Source organism: Helianthus annuus, chromosome 3, assembly GCF_002127325.2.
Source record: "Helianthus annuus cultivar XRQ/B chromosome 3, HanXRQr2.0-SUNRISE, whole genome shotgun sequence".
NCBI lineage: Eukaryota > Viridiplantae > Streptophyta > Magnoliopsida > Asterales > Asteraceae > Helianthus > Helianthus annuus.
The window spans coordinates 102,726,175-102,741,162 of NC_035435.2; the positions used below are offsets into that span (position 1 = coordinate 102,726,175).

Below are 14,988 nucleotides of genomic sequence, written 5' to 3' on the forward strand. Positions count from 1 at the left end.
TTTGATCCAAAATAGGAATGAATAAAAGGGATGACATCCATGAACCACTTAGCATTCTCCATAATCTTACAACACATCAAATTGAAAGGTTAGTGGGTATGGGGACCCACACAAACCGTGAATAAGTATGGGGGAAGGAGTTTTGCATATTTTTTTTATAAAACTTGATTATCATACAAATCTTTATAAATTTTGATAATTTATATAAAAATTTCTATAATGTTTCAAGCTTTCATACTTTAAAGTAATGTGACACTAGATAAAACTAACCCACCAAAATTATTAGTTCGTTGAACGGGTGAAAAATTTGGTTCAGGTCCTGTACCCGGTTAAATACTGACATTGCGTTTTATTTATATAAATACATGACAAAAATTGTTTTTGCACAAATCCAAATTATTAATCCAACTTTTTGGACTAAAAATTTTATTATTTCTGACACAATTCAGGTACCGGCTTTGCTGTCAGGCAGTTCAGTTTACTGAACTAGCCGCGCAGCTTAACGCAATAGGATTCAATTGCGGATTTTGTGTGGTTTTTATTCCCCATTATATTATTCATGTCAAATAATATTTATTTTTGGGTTTTTGGAGAATTACTGTTTCGTTCTGCGGAATGCTGTACACTTCCGCAGGATTACTGTATTTTTCTGCGGACTTGGACAATTTGGTTTTTAATTGGGATTTTCTAAATAATAAGGCACATGTTATTTTTGATAGAATTCTATCGAACATTTGTGTAGACATATTTGTATGTCTTGTTTTTATCGTGTCAGACTGTACCGCGACTAGTACTGACAAGTATCGTTTATTCGCGTTCCTAGTGTCAGTCTAGGATATTGTTTCTAATCGCAACGGATTTGTTATCATACTTAGCTATGATTTAGGATATTGTTTCTAATCGCAACGGATTTGTTATCATACTTAGCTATGATTTTTATAATCCCTAGACTTTTATGACTTAATTAAATAAAATCAAGTCAAACACGCGAAAATAATTAATGTACTTAGTTGCTCAGGTTGTACGGAATTACCGGAGTTTTGCCGATTGTCACATTCTCATCCTCTTAAAGAAAATTTTGTCCCGAAATTTTAAGTTGCATTACTCTTTGCTGGGACTTTCTTAAACAGGCGAGGGTACTTTCTTTTAATTTTGTCTTCTCGTTCCCACATGAACTCGGGTCCGCGTTTCGAATTCCATCGGACTTTGATTAGTTTGATACGACTTCTCCTCGTTTTATGAATCTTTGAATCCAAAACCTCAACAGGTTCTTTAATGAAATGGAGTTTGTCGTCTATATGGATTTCGTCCGGGGAATAATAAGTGATTCTTCCGAAAGACACTTTTTCAGATTTGACACATGAAAAGTGTCGTGAACGCTATTAAGTGTTTCTGGCTACTTTAACTTGTAAGCGACGTTTCCAATCTTTTCCAAGATTCCGTGGTCCTATGTATCTCGGGCTAAGCTTTCCTTGCTTCCCGAATCTAGCTACGCCTTTCCATGGTGAGACTTTTAACAAACCCTTGTCTCCAACCTCGAAAGACAATGGTTTGCGGCATCTATCTGTGTAGCTTTTCTGTCTGTCTCGAGCCGCCTTAATACAGTCTCGTATTAGAAGTGCAACTGCCATGTCGTCCTTTTTGGCTTCTACCTCTTCTTCACCTGGTTCTAAAGCTTGCTGTGTTCCATGAACCTTGAATACTGCCTTGATAGGAATCGCCCAGATGTTGTAATTTGTTTCGGTTAACATTGGACATTGTAAAGTTGTGGTACTCTGATCCTTAAGCATAGCCGGTGGTGGTCTATCCCCGTCCGTCATCTTACCTCGTCTCTTGTAAGTTAACTGTGTAGAACCCCCTTGCTCCATTCCGTTGGAACAAATACAAACAAATCAGTCCTGAACAACTCTTCTGAACCGAACCCGCTTGCTTGCAAAAACCCGGTCACGAATACCTCTCGAAAACCGAATAACAATTAAAATCTTAAATTGAACCCTCTTGTCCAACCCAAATAATAAAACCAAAATTATTGAAAAAAAAATGGACTTATTATTGTTTTCCATTTGACCGTAGCAAAAAAAAAAAAAAAAAAATTAAAAGACCCATTTTTTATCGCAATTCCAAAGAAAAAGAAAACCTCTAAGTTGACTTTTCTGTAACAAAACTTCCTATTATCAACTTGCAATAACTCCGTTTTCAAATCATAGTTTCCAAGAGAAACATTTAAAGTCAACAATTTGCAAAAAAATATTAATCGAAACAAAAACGAAAAACCACTTATATCAAGTATTGTGTCGCCTTTGATTGCAAGTCGGAACCTGGCTTGCTCCCATTAAGCCACTGCTGACGTCGCACCCTTCACTCGGTCCCGATCATGAGCTCTCTAACGTCGGTTCCGATTAACAACTTCGAAACCCGAACAAGAATTCAATTTTGACTGATTGTTTTGATTACGATGATTGAACTTGGATCACAGGCATGAGCTAGACTGTTGATTTCGAACAACCTTCGAAACAACTCCTAACGGAAACCTGCTATTTCCGAGTTGACATCGCATGAACAACCTACTCGTTGTCCGGTACCGCAACAGTACCACGCCGCTGCTCCAACGAACCAGTAAGTAGTAAGTAATCTGGAGGGGAGCGCCAGGCCAAGACTACGCTTAAAGACCCCAATAGCAATTATCACGAACAAAACTTTTTGGCCATTCCTATTACAGACAAAAGTAAATAAATAATACACATGCTCAGGTTACATCAGAATATAAGGAAAGGAAACTATGATATTACCATTTACTTGAAAAGCTGCAAAGAGACATTATTCACTTGTGTATATGATCAACGGATTCACCTACTATTTTACATAGTACAATTTCAACAGATATCCTTGCTGATATAGGTACTCTCGGAAACTTGATATTCTATTGGATGGTTCACCGCATGCTTTGGTGGTATTTGCCGGATGATTAGAAGTTGTTGCATCATCTTTTATTTGCTTGATTTGTTTGCTTTAAAAATAGAGAGAAAACTAAATATTAAGCTTATAGTTTGTATACATATTTGTTATAATGACATTTTTTACGAATTTGTTAAGACCAATCATTAACCATGTTTACACATTATGGAGACGTAGAAACACGTTCGGGCTTGATTTGGTTGGAAAAATAAAGGGTCATGCTAATTACACACGCCAAAAATAATTTTCACACCCCTAAGCGCCGCGCTATGGCCAAAGCGGGGCGCTTAGGTCGACAAAAGTTGATACGAGGTTTGACTGACTGACTGACATGCAGAGACATAAATGTGATACGAGGTTTCAGTTGTCCCGTGAACCCTAAGCGCCGCACTATGGCCAAAGCGCGGCGCTTCGACCCCAAATGTTCACTTTAAATCCCTGCTCAGACTCAACATTCATCATTTGGTGATTTGTTTTTTGTCGATTTTCTTTGCTCTATTAGTTACATGTTTTGAAAAAACGATGTCGTGGTTAAGCAACTATCTTTTCGGTCAATATTCTGACGAGTCAGTTGTTCCTGATTCTTACGAGGGGATCGCTATTTCTGACTCGTTTGAGAAACCGATGTCGTCCAACTTGAGGGAGACAGAGGTTGTATCTGGCATTCGTTATCGTGATAACACGGTGAAGCTGGATTTGAATACCCCTGTGGAGGACCCTTACGCACAACAAGGTTATTCGAATTTCGGTTACGGTGGCGAGTATAGCTTTGTACAGCAGGAGTGTTATCCAAACGACAGTTACGGTTGTCAACAGAGCTTACAAGGTTATTCGAATTTCGGTTACGGTGGCGAGCAAAGCTTTGTACAGCAGGAGTGTTATCCAAACCAGAGTTACGGTTGTGAACAGAGCTTTGAACATCAAGTCTATTTGAACCTCGGTGACGATGGTGAGCCGGAGGATGTGTCTGTTGACGAGGAAGGTTGTTACCCGGTTACATTTTCATTTGATACAACGCAGACCTTTTCGTCACATAAAGAGTTGGTGCGTTGGGTACAAGACACGGCAAAAGACAATGGTTACCTCATTGTGCTTAAGAGGTCGAATAAAAGAGGAGAGAATTACAAGATTTGGTTTCAATGTACTTTTGGTGGGGAGCATAAGAGTATAGTTACACAGAGGAAAACGGGTAGCAAGAAAATAGACTGCCCGTTCGAGATGATCGGGTTTTCAGAATCATCCGGAAGTGTTTGGAGGATCGAGGTGATGAAGGCGAAGCATAACCACACTCCTATTGAAAACTTCGAGGGTCACGCGTATGCGAGAAGGCTTTCTTCGGAGGACAAAAAACTGGTTAAGGAGTTGGCAGAGCAAGATATTCCCAAACAAAGTATCTGGCGAACGCTGACAAAAAACAATCCGGCTAGAAAGCTTATTCCGAAAGATATACACAACACTGTTCAGAAGATCAACGCCGAAAAAAATGTCGGTAAGTCTCCGATGCAAAAACTTGAAAACATTCTTATCGAAAAAAATTACACTTATTACATGCGCACGAATGAGATATCGAACGAAGTTGAAGACGTCTTCTTTGTTCACGAAAAATCATTCACTATGTGGTGTGCCTTCCCGCATGTGCTAATGATTGACGCCACCTACAAAACGAACATGTACAACCTGCCATTTGTTTAGGTCGTAGGCATAACGTCGACAAACAAATCGTTTACGGCTGCTTGTGCGGTAATTTCCGCTGAGAAGTCAGAGAACTACCTATGGGTGTTGTAGAGGATCAAGTCTATGCTGGTAGGATGTATGGAACCGCGCGTGATTTTAACAGACAGGGATTTTGCGCTAATGAACGCGTGTGAACATGTTTTTCCAAAAGCGCATAAGTATCTTTGTCGGTTCCATATTCAACAAAATATTAATAAGAACAGCAAGAAGAAATTCTCTGACAAGGAGTGGAAAGAATTCGTACGTACATTTTGGACATTGTGCGAGTCTACGACCGAGGAAATATACAGGTATAACTTGGAAAACCTTGAAGCACAACTGAAAGAAGATGACCGTGAACGTGAGTATTTCTTACATAATTATGTTCAGATTTTATATAATAACAAAAACTGACTATTTACGTTTTTTAATTTTAGAGGTTTTTGATTATTTGAAGAAATCCTGGTTGGATCCGTACCGTGAAAAGTTTGTATCTTGCTGGATTAACAAAACTATCAACTTTCACCAAACTACGACCAACAGGGTTGAGGGCATGCATGCAACATTAAAAAGTCACTTTCCAAGTCATCGCAACACACTGGATAAACTTGTACTGTATGTTGATCATGTTGTTGATAGACAATATGCCGAGATTAGAAGTAGCTTTGAAACAAGCCTCCGAAAAGTGATGACGCACCACAAGAATCAGCCCATGCTTGCATATATTCTCAGAAAGGTTTCAATATATGCGATTGAGCTTTTGAGTATGGAACTAAAACGTAAGGAAGACGGGTTGAGAGCCTACGGTGCAAGCTGTGGTTGCCAACTTTTTACTAGCTGTGGTTTGCCATGTGCCTGTCGTTTGGAAAAGATGGAAAATAACGGTAATTAATATTTTTGACCTTTCTCGGTATGATTTTGCCACCTAATTTGTTTTCATCCACAGGTCAGCAAATCCGGATCACACACATAGACGTGTTCTGGAAGAAGCTTGACTTCAAGCCTGCAAGGAATAACATAGAGGATATCGATGTAGACGCGGAATTTGAAAAATTGAAACAACAGATTGATCCAACACCCCCTCAAGTGAAAAGGAGCTTCTTTGAAAAGTTTTAGCAAATCCTCAATCCAGGGAACAATAACAAAAAACCTCCTGATGTTCTGAAGAAAACTCGTGGTCGCCCAACATTGAAAACGCAGGAAGAAAGAAAGGTTGAAACCGCTAGAAAAAGCTCTTACATTCCGTCAGAAGAAACTTGGGTCGAGGACTCAGACGATCTTCCCCGTCACAGCTCGTACATATCACCCGAAGATTCTACAAGAGAAAAGAATACCAAACCGCTCAACCTACACCCTGATTTCCCGATGATCAAGCTCGGTCCTAAGACGGATATAGCGATCCGCAACTACGCATCTCAGATTCCCAAAGTGATCCATCCATACATCGTTAGAATAAAGGACGTGAAACCAGATGGTCATTGTGGGTTTCGATCGGTGGCTGTTGGGTTAGGAGTGAAACAAAATTCATATTTGATGATCCGGAAACAACTTCTAAATGAGTTACGTATGAACGAATCGCTTTGGAGGCAGGTTTTCGATCCGGAAAACATAGGACATTATGATGCGCTGGTTACACGGATCGATTTCAAGGGGGTGGGACGAGCACGTATCGAAAATTACATGACGATGCCTGAGACGGGGTTTCTTATTGCCCAACGATACGGTGTGATTGTTCACACCTTCGACATTCATGGGAGCGATACAATTTTCCCTCTGCTGGGCGGGCCAAACGAAGCTGAGCAACCTCCCCTGGTGGTTGCAGTTGTGTTCGTCGACGATGGGCATTTCATACATGTAGAGCTTGGAGGTTGTTATCCAATGCCTCCCCCAAACCTACTCTGGAGAGCGAACAGAACAGAGCACGCAGCAGCCTGGCATACATTATACATGGATCAGATCAACGCGTACGAAATGCTTACGTATCGTCCCCCTGACCTTAATGTAACCCCATATGTTCACGATGTATCTTAAATGTGTTTAATAATAATCATGTTTGTGTTTGTTCAATATATATGTTACATCACGTTAAAAACCGAATGTCACCGACACGACCCAATCAGATTCAATACGCACTTGTACGACCCAAAATGACAATATACATCATAATACTACAATTAATGAAAAAACACGTCATGTTCATGTACGGTAGGCGGCTGATACACATAACACTTCTCACAGGAGTACTTGTGCTTTCAAACCAAAATGATACGAAATACGGAATAAGACATCACACGTAACCGATTTGATCCGGAACTTGCAGTATAGTCCATATATATTAAAAAATGATGTATAATGGAAAAAACGTAAAATTTAGACTATTATCGACGTGTTTGTGAATTAAAAAAAATTTTAAAAAATTTAAAAAAGGCCCAAAGCGCCCCGCTTAGGCCATAACGCTGCGTTTTGGCACCGAAGCGCCCCGCTTAGGCCATAGCGCGGCGCTTTGGCCCCTCGTTATACCTGAAGCGGGGCAGCCTTCTCCCCCATTTCATCAACAAAGAAAAAACACACACCACGGTGCGATTTCACACACTAGGGCGAAGATCTTGTTTTTCCAGATTTCAAACGATATTAGGTATGATCGAACATCATTTATTGTTTTGGTTCAACTTATATGTTTGACTTTGATTTGATTTGGGCGGTATTGATCGATGGGCTGGATTGTTCTTCATCACGAAGAACCAAAGCGCCGCGCCGAGGCCAAAGCGGGGCGCTTTGGTTCATGTTTATTTTATTTTTTTATTTATTATTTGTTTAATATTATTTGTTTATTATTATTTGTTTAATATTATTTGATTATTTAATATTATTTGTTTATTTAATATTATTATTTGTTTGTTTAATATTATTTTTTTAATATTATTATTTGTTTAATATTATTTGTTTATTATTATTTGTTTAATTATTATTATTTGTTTAATATTATTTGTTTATTATTATTTGTTTAATATTATTTGTTTATTTAATATTATTTGTTTATTTAATATTATTATTTGTTTATTTAATATTATTATTTGTTTGTTTAATATTACTTGTTTGTTTAATATTATTTGTTTAATATTATTATTTTTTTAATATTATTATTTGTTTATTATTTAAATTATTTAATAATATTATTTGTTTATTGTTTTATATTTAATATTATTTGTTTATTATTTAAATTGTTTAAATAATGTTATTTATTTATTATATTTTCAACGTGCAGGGATGGATTCCTCCGATGACGAGATTGAGCATATCGAGGCTGAGGGAGAGGTGGGGGACGAGGGAGAGCCGGCATGTCCGTACCTGCAGTTTCCGCAGGGTTCACGGGCGAGGGGGAGATGCGCTAGGTTGCGCACCATAGAGATTGGGGGGCATGTAGGGATAGACTGGGAGCTGCTGACTACCTTGGGAGAGGTCGAGCGGGCGCGTGATATAGTTGGACTAGATTCTCCTTGGTCGCGCCTATTTGAGTTAGCGGTGGAGGACTCGTACCCTGAGCTTACGGTCGAGTTTCTTTCTACGTTTACATACGCGCCGCATCCGGCGGATTACGTGGAGGACCCGGATTTTCCAGTCCACGAGGTTACATTCCGTCTCGCCGGTCAGGAGTTTCAGATGAGTGTGCGGCAGTTTGCTGTCCTTACAGGTTTGTACACAGAGCCTGAGCTTGATACTGATTTATATACGCAGGCGGTTACGATGATGAACAGGCAGACGCTTATCAGTTTCTGGAGGGCCATTTCCAGGGTTCCCTTTGGGAAATCCTGGCAAAAGGCCACCACCATTAGAGACCCCTTGTACCGATACCTGGTCCATGTTATCGCGTCATCTATCGCACCGCGGGGTAGCAGCAGGGAGAAGGTCAACCTCAGTGACCTTTTCTTTCTATACTGCCTCATTCGCCGCCAGCCCTGCGATCTAGCAGCCTGCCTGGCAGATTACTTTGCCACAGCATACCACCGGCAGCTCCGTGGGCAGCTGCACAGTGGCTCATACATCACCGCCATTGCACGCTCGCTAGGGATCGTGCCCGAGCATGATCCGCTGCTGTCCGATCCGATCCCGTCATCCAGGTTGGGCCGCGCGTCAGTTTCTAGCATGCAGATCACCCGTATCTTTGATGTTGGTCTGAGTTTCAAGGGTCATGACGGGCTGATTTGGCAGCCGGAGGTGTTGCCGGAGGTGATCCCAGTTATTATTGAGGTGAGGCCTGGAGTGTTAGCCCCTCCTGATGTTCAGCAGGCCGCTCGGCAGGCTCAGCTACAGGCTCTGGGCATCGATTCAGGATCAGCCTCAGGCTCAGCCTCAGGATCCGGCTTAGGAGGAGCAGGTCGAGGAGATCCCGTTACCACCAGTTCAGCCAGCTCCTGAGCCGCCACAGTACCCGCAGCACGTTTACGCTGACCTGCCTCCGGCAGCGCGTGAGGTGGCTCGGGACTTCGACTGGCGCCTCAGACGTCAGGGCGCACGCATTGACTGGATCGTCCAGACGCTCGTTGATCTACGAGAGCTCGCTGGGTTGCCTCCACTTCCCCTCCCACCGTCCCCACCGCACGAGGATTAGTACATTACTTTGTTTGTTTAGTGTTTTGTTATGTATTATGTACACAGTTGTACCTTTTTGTTGTGTATTGTATGTACAAACTAATATATATATATATATATTGCAATTAATCTTCTATTTACATCACGTTGGTTCTGGATTGTTTACGTTTAATTCTTATGGCTTTCTGTACATTTTATTTAACGTATTCGTTTAATTTAACAAAATAAACAACGTTAAGAACTTATATTATACACATTCTATAAAAATAATGACGTAATTATAAAACAACTATGAATTATATGTAATAAAACTAAAATAAAAATTTTTCCTCCAAAAATCTCTATCAAACTAATTCAAACAAAAATCCCTACCAAAGTAACCCACATCAACCCAAATCCAATCTGTTTAAAAAAACATCCAAAGCGCCGCGCTATGGCCAAAGCGGGGCGCTTTGGTCTTGGTCAACAGACAAGGACTGACTTCTGTCAGTCCTTCCTTGTCTGAAGTCAGTCCTTGTCTGTTGACTAAGACCAAAGCGCCCCGCTTTGGCCATAGCGTGGCGCTTTGGATGTGCAAAAGGACAAAATGCGTGTGCGAATAGACCCACCCAAAATAAATTCTTAAGAAATTTTGTGGTGGCCGGCTATCAGCAGCAGTTCAAGTTTTTGAATGTTTGGTTAAATCTAAGCATGGATGGCAATGGTGGGTCTTGACCTTTTAAATAAGAGAAGGGGGGGGGGGTTGTTTAGAAATCGTCAACAACTTATTCACTCTTGGCACTTGTGCATATGAACAAGGGATTCACCTAGTTTAGTGACATGGGTGCTCCCGGAAATATAAAGTATACATATCCACAAATCCCAAAAGGCTGTGGTCTTTGCGTTGCAGTGGTAGACTTATTTAACATCAGCATCTTAGCAAAAGAAAGTAAGGGCATCAAGAGATATTCTTCATATCAACATTTAATTAAAAAATGAAACAGCTTGTTTGAAAAAAAACACTCAAGCTCAGCTCAATTAAAATAAGTTTACAAATCAAGTATTTAGCTAAATATTTCAAGTTTTTTCTAAACTGGAACTGAAAGATCTACCATAAAAGGCCTACCCCCTGCCAGACCGCTAACTAAGAAAGGCATCCATCTTAAAAACATATGGCTCCCTATTTCTATTTCAATTTCTATTTTTATTAAAACAGAAAGAGAAAACAAGTATGCACTTGAGAAGATCAACATAAAGTATTGAGATATAGGAAATAGACATAAAACATATAAGCATTTAGCAAATTTTTAAACTTATATCAAATAAAAAAAAGATTTAAAGTTCGACTATAGATTGGAGGGGTGCTCCAGGCTAGGGCAGTAGTGCAACACCAAAGCGACGCTTAAAGACCCCAATAGCAAGCTATTGTGATGGGTCTTTCCCCATAAAAAATAAGATTAATATCGAGTGAGCCGATGGCCCACATATCAGATATTAAACTGATAAGAACAGATACTACACTTGATCTTAGCCAAAAGGCCGAGAAAGGTATGCTTAATCTCTTCTTTGGCCGCCGTTTAAATAGGCAGTACTCTCATAATTAGTTTATTCATTCGGCCGATGTGGGATTCTGAGACACTCTTTCCCATTGGTTTCTCAAGATTAAAAAATACCATAAGTTAATGCATAGATCCTAATAATACTAGCTTTTTACTAAATGTAGCTGACTGAATTCATTTTACCATGTGTCTTAAAACTACATCAATCCCAACTTCAATAGATAAGGGTGGTATCAATGGCTGACCATTTACATGGAAAAGCATACACATATAAGTGAAGAGAAACAGACATGTTCCTATTTTAGGAGTCACCAACAAACCCTGCACTCTTAAAAGTTGTTCAGTTTTCAAAATAGCATCTTAAATGAAGTTTAAATAGAGTACAAAAAAAAAAAAAAAACCCGGTTGTGCAGTGTAAGGCATATATGCCAAGCAACATAAACCTTGATATGAGAATCACATGATGATTCAGATTTTGGGTGGGTTAGATAAGCCAAGAGTGTAGGTTCTGCTATGGCGGGAAAGTGAGTGGGTCTACCACTAAATTTCTTAGAAAACCACCTCATCATTTTCTGGTGTCATACACCGAAATGAGGATGCCAAAACGGGACGCCCAGGGCTTGGGCGTGAACAGTGCAACATAAGTGAGTCTAAGAAGCTTGGATATGTGACAATGTGTATGGGTTAAAGTTTTTTGCCAATAAAAACACGAGTACATCACTGGACACGTATACATGCACGTCAACCTCGCACACTTAGTCTTATGGTACAGGGTTGCATGTAAATAAAAATCATAGTAGGAGAATAACAGAAATTGGCGGGTTTCTACAAGTCTGGTTCGTAAAGAGATACAAGTGGCTAAAGGTGCAGTCTTTCATACAAGGGCTTTTAAATGGATCTCGTGGGCTCCGGCCAGGGTCCATTTCTTCATTTGGATAGCATTAGACGGTAGTATTCCAACTAAGTTGGCTCTAGTGCGGAGGAGAATGCAGCTTCGTGACACTGAATGCACGTTTTGTAACAATGTCGGGAGTCGGCGGATTGTCTTTTAGTGGCCTGTCCCTACTCAAAAACATATAACTCCCTTTTCTTTTTTGTCAAAATAGTAACAAAAATAAAAGGAGATGCCTGAAAAGATTAACACTTAACAGAAGGAGCAAAAACTCCAAGATAACAGAAGGAGCAAATACTAAACAAGCATCCATCTTATTAAAAAATGAAATAGATATGCCTAGCTAGAAAGCCAGGTTTATTAAAAATTGACTGCAAATTGGAGGGGTGCGCCAGGCCAAGGCAGTAGTGCAACACCAAGGCGACGCTCAAAGACCCCAATAGCAAGCTATTGTGATGGGCCTTTCCCCATGAAAAATAAGATTAATATCGAGTGGGCCGATGGCCCACATATCAGATATTAAACTGATAAGAACAGATACTACACTTGATCTTAGCCAAAAGGCCGAGAAAGGTATGCTTCTTCTCTTCTTGGGCTGCTGTTTATATACACTCTCTCTGAATCTTTGTATTCTTCACTTAAGCGATGTGGGATCCTGGGAGACATTTTTCCCATAAATTATTAGTACTAGCTTAATTATTGAGATTATTAAATGAATGACTCTAAAGCAACCCTCCAGATCCAAATCCTTTCAGAAGAATTCATTTTATAACATGCATATATTATCCATAAACTCAACCTGAAAATTACTGTTCTAAACTCAAAGAGCTCATGGTTGCTTACTTGCAGCACTTACAACAATACATCGGTTTTAGGAAACAGAAGAGACAATAGATAATTAAGAGAGAATATTTGGATCCATTCATATTTCAATTCTAATACTACTCAAGGTTTTCTGCGATTTATAGGCTTACAACTTAACCTGAATAATAAAGACAGCCCACTAATATAAGGAATAATTCACCCACTCCTCAGCTAGACTCACTAGTCAGAAGGAAACAACTCCTCTTCATATGTGTACCATCATGGCACGCGTCAATGGATACATTATCACGTGTGATTCTGTACACTCCTGTTACCCTAATTTGCTAAAGAGCTGATAAATTACATAAATAAATGAGTACCTTTTCAATGTATATTATAACTGTGACATGTTGACTCGTAACAAAATGTACCTGATCAAATGAATAATAATTAACAGTGGGTGAATGTGTGGCGTCGAACGCATGGCTTCTGTTGTTAGCACAATGCGAGCGTCTGAGTCATATGATGATTCAGATTTTGGGTGGGATAGACAGGACGAGAGTGAGTGAGTGTGTGGTTTGCTTGCTTGCTTGGCAGGTACCGGATAGATAGGACGGTGATGTTTGGGGATTAAAAAAGTCAAATAGCAACTTCTTTGGGTGTTCATATTTTGATTTTTTATTTGATTTGATGTACATGTGTTTATCCCTTAGGTTTAGTAAAATATGCCACATTATCCAATTTTTTTTTTTTTTTTTTTTTTAACTTTCAACATGTCATTTTTATCCAATTGTTTAACCCAGTTAAAATAAGTCAGTTATATGAGGAGTAAACTGGTTATTTCAGATATATTTTTTTTACTTTTCATTTTTTTCGCCGAATAGAGTAAACTGTCGTCACTGAGGTTTGGTAAAATATGCCACTTTAATCCAATTTTTTCATGCGATTTTTGTTTTTCAAAACATGTCAATTTCATTCAACTCGCCGGTTGCAATCCCTTCCAACTTATCCGATCTTCATCTACCTAGACCTTGGGGTTTCCCTAACTAAACACCACTATTAACGCCACAACATCCACCAATGCTCTCACCTGATCTAGAATACCCTCGCCTGAGAGTCTCTTAAGATAATGACACAATTGGGACTACCGCGAAGACAAATGTTACAATGGTGTTGGGAAGAAGGGTTTTGGTGTTGGATTAATATTGACGGAGTTGTGATGTCGACGACTTCATGAAGACACCATGCCAACAGATTCCAACTCTACACATCTCTTGTTCCACCGCATCGTCCACATGTGGCACCACTGCATATGTCACAGCCTTATAAGATACATCCCACGTTATAAATTTATTTAAAAATTGGGGGAGGAGGGTTGATTGAAAGTTGGACGAAACTTGCATTTTGAAAAAGTCAGCAACAAAAATTGCACGAAACAATTTGGACTAAACCTCATGGATCGAAAATAACAATTTACTCAGTAAAGAAATAATGAAAAATAAAAAAAAAACATGTGGGGAAATTGTGACAACGGCACGAAAACGGTATCTTATGTACTTTTTTAATAATTATTTATTTACCTGCATTTATGTGTTTTAAACGTCAACAAACATTATATGCTTGCATGCCATACATTTAAATCATGCATATTACATATTTCATTTATCGCATTTCGAAACAATTTAGGCGCTGCGTCGAAACAATTAGTAAACAAACCGGTTAGACAAGTTGTGTCAGCACAGCCTCAGTACTCAGTTAGTTAAACGATAGATTTAGGACTTAGATATAGGTCCGACATAAAAAATATATTAAAACCCAAGTGGGAGAACAAGGGTTTACAATAACACTTTCCGGAAGCCTAAATAAGCACTAAAACATGTCCGAAACGCATTATAAACAACGAATTTTGCAGAAATTGAGCATTACAAGTTAAAATAACATGCAGAAATAGTGATTAAACATCCAGAATAATTTGTAAAGTGTCGGGATTGAAACCATGGCACAAAAAGTACTTCATACCTAATAAATTAAACAATTTAGCACCTTAACGAACCGACAACTGAACACTATCCAAAACACTAAAAATGAACTAGAAGCATTGTTTTAATGTTATTTAGCTAGTATTGGTCATAAAACACATTAAAACCCTTAAAACACTAAAACACATATAACACCTAATTTAAACACTTAAGTTACATCCTAAACCCTTAACTTCCAAACTTTTGCACAACCCCCCGCCCCCCTACGCTTGAAATTGAGGGTCAACATGAGGGCCCCACTAGCGCTCATGTTGTCTCACGATGTTAGAATGTAACATCCGTGAAAAACGGATATCCGAAATCCGACCCGTCTTGAATTTTGGATCCTAACCCTTGAGACTCGAAACTTTCGCGAATTAAATAACCTTTGAAAGATTTTTTCTATTTATTTATCAATATAGTCAATTATTTATTTGGTAATTAATTAATTATTTAAATAATCATTGTTAAACATTTA

General features: G+C 39.1%; 2 non-coding genes across 2 annotated transcripts; both read right to left on the reverse strand.

The window, feature by feature from the left end:
- Positions 1-10,593: 10,593 nt before the first annotated feature.
- On the reverse strand, positions 10,594-10,789 carry LOC118490748. The gene has a single exon (XR_004889998.1). It is a non-coding gene; the product is annotated as a U2 spliceosomal RNA (small nuclear RNA).
- A 1,280-nt stretch (positions 10,790-12,069) lies between these two features.
- Positions 12,070-12,265, reverse strand: LOC110929152. Its single transcript, XR_002586868.2, has one exon. It is a non-coding gene; the product is annotated as a U2 spliceosomal RNA (small nuclear RNA).
- Between the last annotated feature and the right edge of the window lie 2,723 nt (positions 12,266-14,988).